General features: G+C 42.0%; 1 pseudogene; it reads left to right on the plus strand.

Annotated features, from left to right (window-relative positions):
• The first annotated feature begins 1,543 nt into the window (after nt 1-1,543).
• Nucleotides 1,544-3,167, plus strand: LOC137235376 (cap-specific mRNA (nucleoside-2'-O-)-methyltransferase 2-like; annotated as a pseudogene).
• Nucleotides 3,168-11,112: the final 7,945 nt, after the last annotated feature.

Here is an 11,112-nt window from a genome sequence, read left to right on the forward strand (position 1 = left end):
TGGCAAGTTCCACCCAAGGAGAAAAAACATGTGAGTATATGGGTTGTAGTCCTTTTTTTTTTGGTTATGGGATCATCTTCCATAATATAATGATACCACTTTCTGTCCTTTTCGTTTCAGGGCATCGTTCGAACTTCGTCCCAATCTTCGCGTTACATTCTTGAATGTGCCGCGGAACTACAACCGCATAATATTGAAGGTGCGGTATTATGACGAGGGACCCTCGTGGTACACCCGCTTTTATCGGGCTTATGAGGGGGTCCTTTGGGTGCGCGCAGACTCCGCGGGCGGCCAGGAATTTGTGTGCCAGGTGTGTGGGCACACGCTCAGCTGCTTTACCACATTGAAGGCCCACCTCAATCTTCACATGGGTTTCGCACCCTATAAGTGCAGCTGCGGGAAGCGATACCCCTCGGCTTCCTCGCTGGGGTTGCATCGCCAGCGAAAGCATAGCTCGCAGTAAGCGGGATTACGTCGGTCTCTGCCTTGTCGGTGTGTAAATATATTTTTGAACAAATAAAGTGTAATTTTTGGACGGTGAATGGACAAAGTTGGTTTTTTTCTTTGTGTCCCGAACCATAGTGGTTGGTAGGGTGTGTCGGGCACCTACCTAGCTCACGTAGGACTTGTTTGGGTTCCAGGCTAAAAGGACTGCCGAAACTTTATCGGAACTTCAAAACACACAAAAACAATCTCTATCATGAAAGCGAGACCACTGTTCCCCAAAGCTTAGGGAGTTTGACATGTTTTTGTTTATGTTTGATATTTTGATATTTCACTAACCTTTTACCAAAGAAAGCAATGCAAATAAAATCGAAAATTATTTCGCTCTCTAGTGGTTCACATTTTTTTTTTCAAAAAAGCTGATTCTGATTATGTTTTTATGCACCACATTGTCAAAGTAAACCAAAATTTTCATTTGTCGAAAAAAGTAAAGTTGTTCGGGTCCTAACACTCGAGTGTGTTGGATCCCGCGGATCGGATTTGTGATCCCATGGGGTCGCGCGTAATGTGTTTACGACGTAAGAAAAAACAAAAGCAAATGTCATCGCGTAGCAACCTTGGTTCGTTCATTCAAAAATGTCATTCATTCATGGAAATGAGTATACAGACATTTTTGAATGAATTTTCTTTATGAAGAAAAAAATGTGTGATGGGTAAGTATGCCGGTATCGTTCCCTTTTAATAATTTTATAAATTTTCTAATTTCTTTTTTTTTGTTTCATTTCAGATAACTATTAAACATAATTGCGTCGCCGCCGTCATGCAACAAATTAACTAGCGTACTACTTTTGTTTCCCAAACATAACTTCGTAACTTTTTCCCAATTGTTCGTAGCGGAGCTTCTAAGCAATGTAATTGTTTAGAAAAAATAGATTTAACTAAATAATCTTATAATTTAAACATCGAACCAAATCAGCAACTCTTAGTTATGGATTACTCAATGGAACGTTTGGTGCCGCGTAGGCCCTTGTACCAAACTGCTGCAAGTCCCGGTGTGGATTCCCATATTACTAAAAGCAAAACGAAATAAATCGCGTATTCAACGTATAAGCGGCAAGAGATTCAGTGGCGTTGGCTTTCCACTACGCTCAATCCGTATTATGAAGGCAATCCTACTGGCGGCATGATTACAGATGCTCGCTTTATGTTTCACACTTTTGATAATTGGCTACTGCATGATGATTTTACTGGCAATATTGTTGATCATGCACATATTGAGCAAATGCAGGCGAAATGCAAAGAACGTTTAGGCAGCGATGTTAACCTCATTACTGCGGATGGTTCTATGGAATGCGCTGATACCCCAGATTGTCAAGAGGAAGTTGGGGAAATTCTACATTTCGCCGATATCACAGCTGCTTTAACTATATTGGCGGAAGGTGGCTGCTTTGTAGTGAAAATGTTTACGCTTTTTGAGTCGGCAAATGTTTGTAAACTCTTCTTGCTTAATTGCGCCTTTGATGCAGTGTATGTCTATAAGCCTGCTACTTCGAAGCGTGGCAATTCAGAGGTGTATATCATATGTATTGGTTATCGTAAGCAAACACTTCACGTGAGCGAGACTTTACAATTGATGCTGAAAAATGTAGGATGTGCCAATATACTACCACTATTTCCCAAATCTTCCTTACCAACGGCTTTTCTGCTGCAGCATGAGATATGCGCGCGTCTCTTTATGAATTTCCAGATTCAATCTATCGAATCAAATATTCAGGCATATGAGATTAAACCTACACAACGTCAAATTACATATGACCAACAATTACGTATTGCTATAGCAAATGAATTCTGCAGACGTTATAAGGTCTGCAACATTCCCGAAGAAGATAAGATTTTATATGGCTACCCCAAAACTGATGAACTCTATCAATCTGCGCCTTTCTGTAGAGGCTCATACTCCGAACGTGAAATGGCAAAGATTACTTCTCTGGAACGGCGCATATTTGAAATACATTGTGCATTGAATTTTTTAGAAAAAGCATTAGATAATACGCATGATTTTGTGTATGAAGAAGTGTCCGCCAAAAACTGCAACGGATACTCTTGATGTACTACGTATCTATCGTGGCGGTCCATTTGCAGAATTACATAGCAGCATGTTTGCTCATACTTATATAATGCAAATGCATCAGAAATTGAAAGATATCTTTGGGTGTGATCCCATAACCATTATCAAATAGACGTTATGTGTTGTGGATGGGAAGGAAATTTCACTAACGATAACCACGTTCCAAGCTCTTCCCGCCATCAACAAGAATTATTTTTAAGACTTCGATGCTATTTGCGAGAAGCCACCGAGTCAACTAGTTTTTACTAACACTGCATTTTCAACACACCTTTCAGTATCTATATCACGTTATTTGTCCACATATATTTTCGAGCGTTTAACGCTGTGTGGTGAACCTCATTTCCAAATTAAGCTGCACACCAAGAGTTCTAAGTATACACCAGAGCAAATGGATACATTGAAAAGGTTACAAACTTTGCTCGCCGACGATCCAAGTGTGTTATGCGCCATGCCTATTGAAAATTTGCATCGTAACGAATTTGCAAAAGCACTTCATAGTTATAATAATCAACTGCTTCTGAAGAATTTTAAGTTAAGTAAATATATGTCCTTTGAGTATTTATGTACATACAAACAGATATTGATATCAACTTAGTCTTTACGTGTAGGTACTGTGATACATGGCTCCAGAAATTCTAACAGGCAATGGTCATGGAAAGGCAGTTGAAAGGTGATCATTGGCGCACTTAAGGTTGACATGTTAACCGGCAACATAATCACCAGGAAAACGCGATGCGCCCCCAAGTCTCGAGGGGACTTTGGAAGAATATGACGGTGAGTAAATATTAGTGTGTAGTGGTTGCTGAATGTTGTTTCTTCCCCCTTTTTTGCCACGGTTTGAATGCCTTGATTTGCTTTGATTCAATTGCGAATTGTCAATTTTGGGGCCTGAGCGCCTGCCTTGGCACGTCCGCTATATTTCTGACGACGGACGGTGCTATTGATTCACTACTGACTTTGGCAGAAGAGTTAAGCTTTTGTGCGGGCCTGCTACACAAGGAGTATTTACCCCTTTATTCTGATATTTCGGAAGGCTCATTCCCGCTTAAATATCCATTGAAGTGTTGCGAATAAAACTTTAATTTAGAATATTTGGAACCCGTTAACCTGATACTACCTCGTGAGGTCCAAAATATTTCAAATATAAAACGATTCCACACATTCTTAAATAGAGACGTAGGTTCCGAGCATACAGAGTGAATAACTTAACCGACTCAATGAGTACATTTCGTTATGGCATCTCCATTGGTTTTAACGACATTTTTACGCGAATCGATCGCCTTGGCGAATTTTGACGTATTGTATTGTATTGTATTTTATTAAACATTTTCTAGATGCATACTTATTAACCTAAGATTACAATATTACATTAAATAATTTCAAATTACTATGCAGCATAGGAAAAGTATATGGCATTTTTTATATTAAAGTTTAACATAGTTCTAAATGCCAGTCCTAGCTTTGGTATATTGACTTGTGTGGGGTGTACAAAAATAAAAATTTCATAAAGAGTTTAAGATATACATTAAATTGAATCATCAAAGATATGAAAGAGAATCAATACTAAATATTTGCAGCTTCCTAAGGTATGTACGGTTTATAGGGTCGTCCTCAGCATCGTTTCTAATTCAAAGTGATTATAACCAAAAAGATACAGCTTAATTTCTTTTTTAAATAAGTTGACATTTCTTATTACCTGTACAGTGGCAGGAAGGGAGTTGAAAAATTTGCACGATGTGTATGTGTAAAAACTTCTAAAGTGCGACGTCCTAGTATGCGGAATTTGTACCATCGGAAGTAGATTTCTTCGTAAGTTGTAGACTTCCGAAGGAAAGCTTTCCAGGTAGCCACACCGTATAAAGAAAGTTTTTAAAACTTTGTAAAAATAGAGATGTCGACACGGAAATATATCTAGTTTCCTAAAATATAGCATAGAGTGAGACCTATAGTTTGCACTACAGATTCGCCTTATAACCCCCTTTTGAATTGTTACCACTGCTGACAGCTTATTAACCGAAGCGCCGCCCCAGCATGTGATACCATATTGCAGTTTAGATTGAAATATCCCGTAGTAAACTGTTTTTAGAGCGGATATTGAACATAACTTTTTCAGACGATAAAAGTGACGAGCGGTATATAGAAAGTATTTTTTTAGAGCATTAATGTGCTCAGACCAACTCAAGCGGTTGTCTATTATAATTCCTAGGTACTTGAAATTCTCAACAACTTCAACCCTGAAGCAGCACTCACTACAGTTTCTATTACAATCAAAAGATCTCATCGCGTCACTTTGAGTGCACGCTATATGGTGCATGTTAAAGCGAGAGCACACTGCGGAGTGAAATATGACATCATAAATTGGTTGTTCTTTGATAACATGACTGAAATACATAAGTATAGTTTTACTACTTACAATCAGTTTGTGTGAAGCGAGCCAGGTTCGTAACAAATGTATAGCATGATTAATGTCACATATTAATTCAAAGTTATTCGGTGTACTGTACGCAATTGCAAGATCGTCTGCAAAGGCAGTGGTCTTGCCTCTCAATGGAAGCTTAAATATTGAATTAATATAGACCAAGAACAATATTGGACCAAGAACTGAGCCTTGGGGAACGCCCAGATTAACAAGCTGTAAGCTACTGTAGCTACATTCTACTTTAACTTTTTGTGTTCTGCCCGATAGATACGATTTAAGCCACTTATGCATAACACCGCGGAATCCTGCACTATATAGTTTATCCAATAGTACACCCCTATCGACCATATCAAAAGCTTTTGTTATGTCCACAAAGAGACCAGCACAACTTCTTTTTTCATCCAGAGCTTTGTAGACGTTGGTGCAAAAATCCAACAAAGCGTCTTCTGTTGAAAGGTCAGAACGAAAGCCAAACTGAATGGAGCTAAAAAGCTCGCTCTTTTTAGAAAATCAACAATTCTGGTTTTAACAGCCTTTTTAAAAACTTTAGATATGGCCGAGAGTAGTGAAATAGGTCTGTAATTATTAACATCTTTTTTATCCCCTTTTTCCAAGATCGGAATTACAATCGCACATTTCAAACCATCGGGAAAAATACTCTGAGTAATGCTGGTGTTGAATAAGTATATCAGTATATCAGCCACATTAAAATATATCTTTTTTAAAATTAAATTGGAAATACCATCCTCACCGCATGAACTAGAGTTTTTTAAGGTTTTTATAATACTTATAATTTCGAAACCTGTGATAGGGTCAAAAAAGGAGCTATTTCGAGCATCTTGGCCCGATGGTAAATGGGTCGCAAACCGACAATAGCAGTTAGTTAATATTGTGTTCCCAACCGTTGTAAAGTGCGTGTTAAGTTTATTAGCTACTTCCACAGCATCCGTAATCGACTGACTTCCAGCTTGCAATACTATTCGCTCATTATCTTTTTCACCCTTTCGATTAAGAAGATTATTGACAACTTCCCATTCTTTCCTAATATTGCCAAGTGCTGAATTAAACTTGTTTCGAAAGAAGTTTTCCAGCGTCAGTCGTATGGCCTTATTGGTGCTATTACATATTTTGTTGTATCTAGTGCGGAGCCTTCTATTACTAGGATGCTTAGCACACTTTTTTCTTAGTTGGTTTTTGAGCTTTACTTTCTGTAGGAGATCCCGAGTAATCCAAGGCTTAAGTCTCACATTTTTTTACGATTATTCACAGTATACGAAGAGTTGAGAATGTGCGCGTCTAAGGTATCTAAAAATTTGTAAAAAGCTACTGATATGTCATTTTCAGCGAGGACATTCGACCAACCTTCGAAACATAGCTTATGGTTCAGCATAGGGAAATTAACTTTGGTATATGATTTCTGAACGCGATTTGCTTTTGGTTTGTCGAAAACAATTCCAAATATTTGCAAACCCGTCATCGTGTGATCAGTTACTTGCAAATCAATGTTAAAACTATTACAATATCTATATGGTACGGAATTAAAGCGGCAAAAAATATGATCAATACACGTACCCGAACTTAAGCGCGTCGGCTCATTAATATAGGAAGTATAACCATTTCCAGCCATCAAGGCCAAATAATCGCCAGTTGTATTACAGTGATGCAAAAGGTCTAAATTAAAATCACCCAGTATGAAAAAGTTTGTAGTTTCTTCACACAGCACGAAACTGGAGTATTCTTGAATAAATACAGAAATAGGAACAGATTGTTGTCTGTATACCCCTAGGAAAACAAATTGTTCGCCTTTTATATTAAGAGAAAGTTGTAGCATATCAGCACTATAAAGATTTTTACTTACTGAGGTACACCCATAAGTATCGCGCACAAAGGCTCCAACACCTCCCGCACTGTATCTATCATTCGCATTGGCATACAAATTGAAATGAGGTATGCTGTAGTCACTTACTTCATAAGAATATATCCAAATTTCCGTTAAAAATATAATATCTGGTAGGCAACCTAATGCATCGATATGACTTAAAAATAAATCAAAATTCTGCCTAAGGCTACGTATATTCTGATGCACAACTTTTATATCGTTAGAACCTACTGAGGGCGCTTTTTGAAAAAAAATTTTTGCTAGCGATGATTGGGTTATCATCAATCAGAACGTCAACAAACATCTAAGAAAAAAAGAACGAAGAGTATAGCTACAGAATAGCTAATCAACAACAAATTTTATGTCTTCAAAAGTTCTGATGTTGATAACCCTCTCATTTTCTGCTCTTTTTAATAGGAAGCTCGATTTCCCTAACCATAAATATTTGTAGTGTTTCTCTTTCTTTAATTTATATGCTGCCGTAAACAAAGCTCGACTAAAACCCGTGAGTGCGTCATTGGAGTGGAGTGATGAATGTTAAATTAGGTTTCGGATGGTATAGGTGTCTGTACTTTTCATAAAATTACTTATGTCTATCCAATCTAATAGATCATGGCATAGTTAGTAAATTCATCATAAAGGCAAGAAATGTTCCAAGCGATTACACAGTTCCGTACTTATCAGCTATCCGGAAACTAAATTCTGTGGGCCGAGGACGTTTACGTTCTGTGGCATTAGGGTTCTGATGGTTCTCTCGGGGGAGCGAGGGAATTTGGGTTGATTTGGTGGAAGTTTGAAAATATAAAAAGGCCCTTATATTCTGTGGCAGATCGGTTCGCCCTTCTGCGGCAGGCTTTTCTGGTGTCCTCGTTCCGGGATAACGAGTGAGTTGGGATTTTCTGTTGTCCTCGCTCTGGGTGAGCGAGTGAATTGTGGGATTTTCTGGTGTCCTCACTCCGGGGGAGCGAGTGAATTGTGGGATTTTCTGTTGTCGTCGCTCTGGGTGAGCGAGTGAATTGTGGGATTTTCTGGTGTCCTCATTCCGGGTGAGCGAGTGAATTGTGGGATTTTCTGTTGTCCTCGCTCTGGGTGAGCGAGTGAAGTGTGGGATTTTCTGTTCAGGGGGCTCCTGGTTAATATGTTAAAAAAAAAATAGAAAAACATGCTTTTTGTTTGCGAGCTTTTGGTAAGCTCTCCCGCGTCTTCGTGCATCTCGCTCCCTTTCCCCATTGCTCACCAGTAGTCAGGTGTAGAATTCCCTCCGGTAGACTCGACACGAGACCGGGGTAGAGAACAAAAAAATTAGATATAGGATCGCCCTCCGGTAGACTCGCACCATCACGAGACCGGTGGGTTGATTATAATTTGGGCCTCGGGAGAGACACAAGCTTAGGGATAGCGGGGCATCACGGCGCGTGGTTGAACGCGTCTTTATGTCCCGCGCTCCCTTTCCCCATTGCCATCGCGTAGTACGTTTTAGGATTCCCCTCCGGTAGATTCGCACGATCACGAGACCGGGGGGTTGATTATAATATATGGCTCGGGACAAACGCAGGCTTAGGGATAGAGAGACACGAAGACGCGGGTTCCTTAATAGGTTTTCTATGCTATCATCAACCGTGGGCCTCTGATTTTAGGTAGTCGAGGGAAATAGGATTTTGGTTTTTGGGGTTCTGGAAGGCGGGATTTCGCCCCTTACATTTAATCCTCCTTGTCGCGGGACGGAAGGAGTACCAATTTCGTAATTGGTCTAGTTATTTGTCCCCTGGTTGTATGAACGTCAGCAACACGCACCCGGTTATCAGAGCCTGGGCGTGTGTTGACGATTCTCCCCATTCTCCACTCGTTGGGTTGGAGGTTGTCCTCTTTGATAACAACTAGGTCTCCGGGTTTTAGATTAGGTTGTGGATGTTTCCACTTGTATCGTTTCTGGATCTCGGTGAGATATTCGGTTTTCCATCGCTAGCAGAATGTGTGATGGAGGGCTTTGAGTTTCTTCCACCGATTGATCATCGAGGCAGGGCTCTCACTAGCATCCGGCTCTGGCGGAGCCAGTAGATGGCTGCCAGTGAAGAAATGACCTGGGGTAAGTGGCTCTAGGTCCGTTGGGTCATTGGATGCTGGGCTGAGTGGCCGCGAGTTCAGGCATGCCTCGATGCGGCACAAGAGTGTATGGAATTCCTCGAAGAAGAATTTGTGTGGTGAGGCTATCTTTTTGAAGTGGCTTTTGAAGCTTTTCACTCCAGCCTCGCACAGCCCTCACATATGGGGAGCGCCCGCAGGGATGAAATGCCAAGTGAGTGATTGGTGGCTGTACTTCGAGACAGCATTGTCTCGGGCGTGTGAAATGAAAATTTTGAATTCCGATCATAGGGATCGTGAAGCTCCGACAAAGTTTGTCCCGTTGTCGGAGTAGACGTTTTTGGGACATCCGCGTCTAGATATAAAACGGGCAAAAGCCGCAAGAAATGATGGGGTGCTGAGGTCAGTAGTGGCCTCCAGATGAATCGCTCGTGTGGAAATTACGCGAAAAGGCAGACATAGCCTTTGGATAGTCGACCCCCTCTACCGCGGTAACTTTTGATGTCGAAGGGTCCGGCGAAGTCGACTCCAGTATTCGTGAATGCACGGCTGAAGGTCCCCCCCTAATCCAGGGTGTTATGCGGACCGGGCCTATTGGACGATTTGCAGCCAGGGGATAAATTCGGCTGTATTCGAACGGAGCCTTCCCGATACCGGGCCATCTCGGGAAGTATTTATGGCCTTACCGCAGTAAGGGGCGCTGCTGTGGCGGACGGTTCTTTCCCCGTATATAATACTGGACCGCTGAGCCCGCCTTGTCGGGCAGGTGGTCGTACGACCAAGATGAACAACTCATTACCTGAACGTAATAAGGAGGATGTAAAGAGGAGGACTGAGTCGCAATCCAGGGACGACAAATACGAATTAAGCGATGCGTCGGACTCGGGGAGCGAGAGTAGTGCTGATTCAATGAACTCCGTGTTGGAGAAGCACACAAATGAAAACGGAGTAGAAGAGTGGAGAAGGGTACGGAGCAGAGGAAGTAAAAGAGCTCTCTCGCAGTACCGTGCAGCACTAAGAATTGTACAACGCTTGGGAGCAGTGGTCGACCCAACAGAAGTGGAGATCGAGCGCTTGGAATGGGCCCATGAAGCGGTAGAAGTAGGTCGAAGGCAGTTCAAAAGGTTTGCTGCGAGAAACCCTCGGTTCTGCAACCGGTACGAGGAGGAAGAAGCGTCGAATGGCAGAATGAAGAGGCAACGTTCGGCAGAAGGCGACAAGCCTGCTTTCAAGAGGCAGAAAGGACCCAGTCCTAGAGCCGCGAGGCAGGGCAGTCGCATAGACAAGACAAGTAGGCCCAAAGCTGTAAGACAGATGGGTTCCAATAGCGAGGTAGCAACTACCTCGAAAGCTGCCAGTCAGAGGGAAGTTCCAACTACGGAAGTAGGAGATAAGCCAAAGGGAGATAACGCTAAGACTCCGGCTTTCTCGGAGGCGCTAAAGGGAGTTAACGCGAAGACTCCGGTGTTCTCGGAGGTTCCAAAGGGAGATAACACTAAGACTCCTGCTTTTCCCGAGAAGATGAGTGATGTGGCAAAGCAGTCACTGACTGTGGCGCTGGTTGATCGTAGCAGTCCGTTCGGACAAATGACTACTGAAAGGTGGAGATCTGTGGAAAGGGAGCTTATTAGCTTAATGCTTAAGATGATGCGGGAACAACCAAGTAAGCCCCTTCCAACCTTTGATTCGGGGGGATGGTATAATGGTGTGAAGATGATAGCGTGCGACAACATCGCGAGCTTGCGGTGGCTGGAGGAAGTCGTTCCAAACCTCCAAAGTCAAGGCACGAACGCGCGGTTTGAGGTGGTGGATAATGCGCAAATCCCCGCGGTACCAAAAGTTAAGGTATGGATACCATGCGTGATGAAGTCGGAGGATACACTGCGACTTCTGCAGAATCAGAATCCGAACATACCGACACAGGATTGGAAGGTACTTACTGTATCTCGGCCTACCGAGGATGGTCAGTTCTACATCTTCCAAATAAACAAGCAGGCGGAGGATATTTTGTACACGCAGCTTGGCAAAATGTCCTTTGGCACTGGCAAAATTTACATGCGACTCAGGAAAAGAAGTTCCGAGGATAAAAATCCTAACACGCTGGAAGTGGGCGAAGTCGAAAAGGACCTCAGAAGCCTAAGGGAAAAAAGACAGGTGGAG

The sequence above is a fragment of the Eurosta solidaginis genome, chromosome X (assembly GCF_040869045.1).
Source record: "Eurosta solidaginis isolate ZX-2024a chromosome X, ASM4086904v1, whole genome shotgun sequence".
NCBI classification, from domain to species: Eukaryota; Metazoa; Arthropoda; class Insecta; order Diptera; family Tephritidae; genus Eurosta; species Eurosta solidaginis.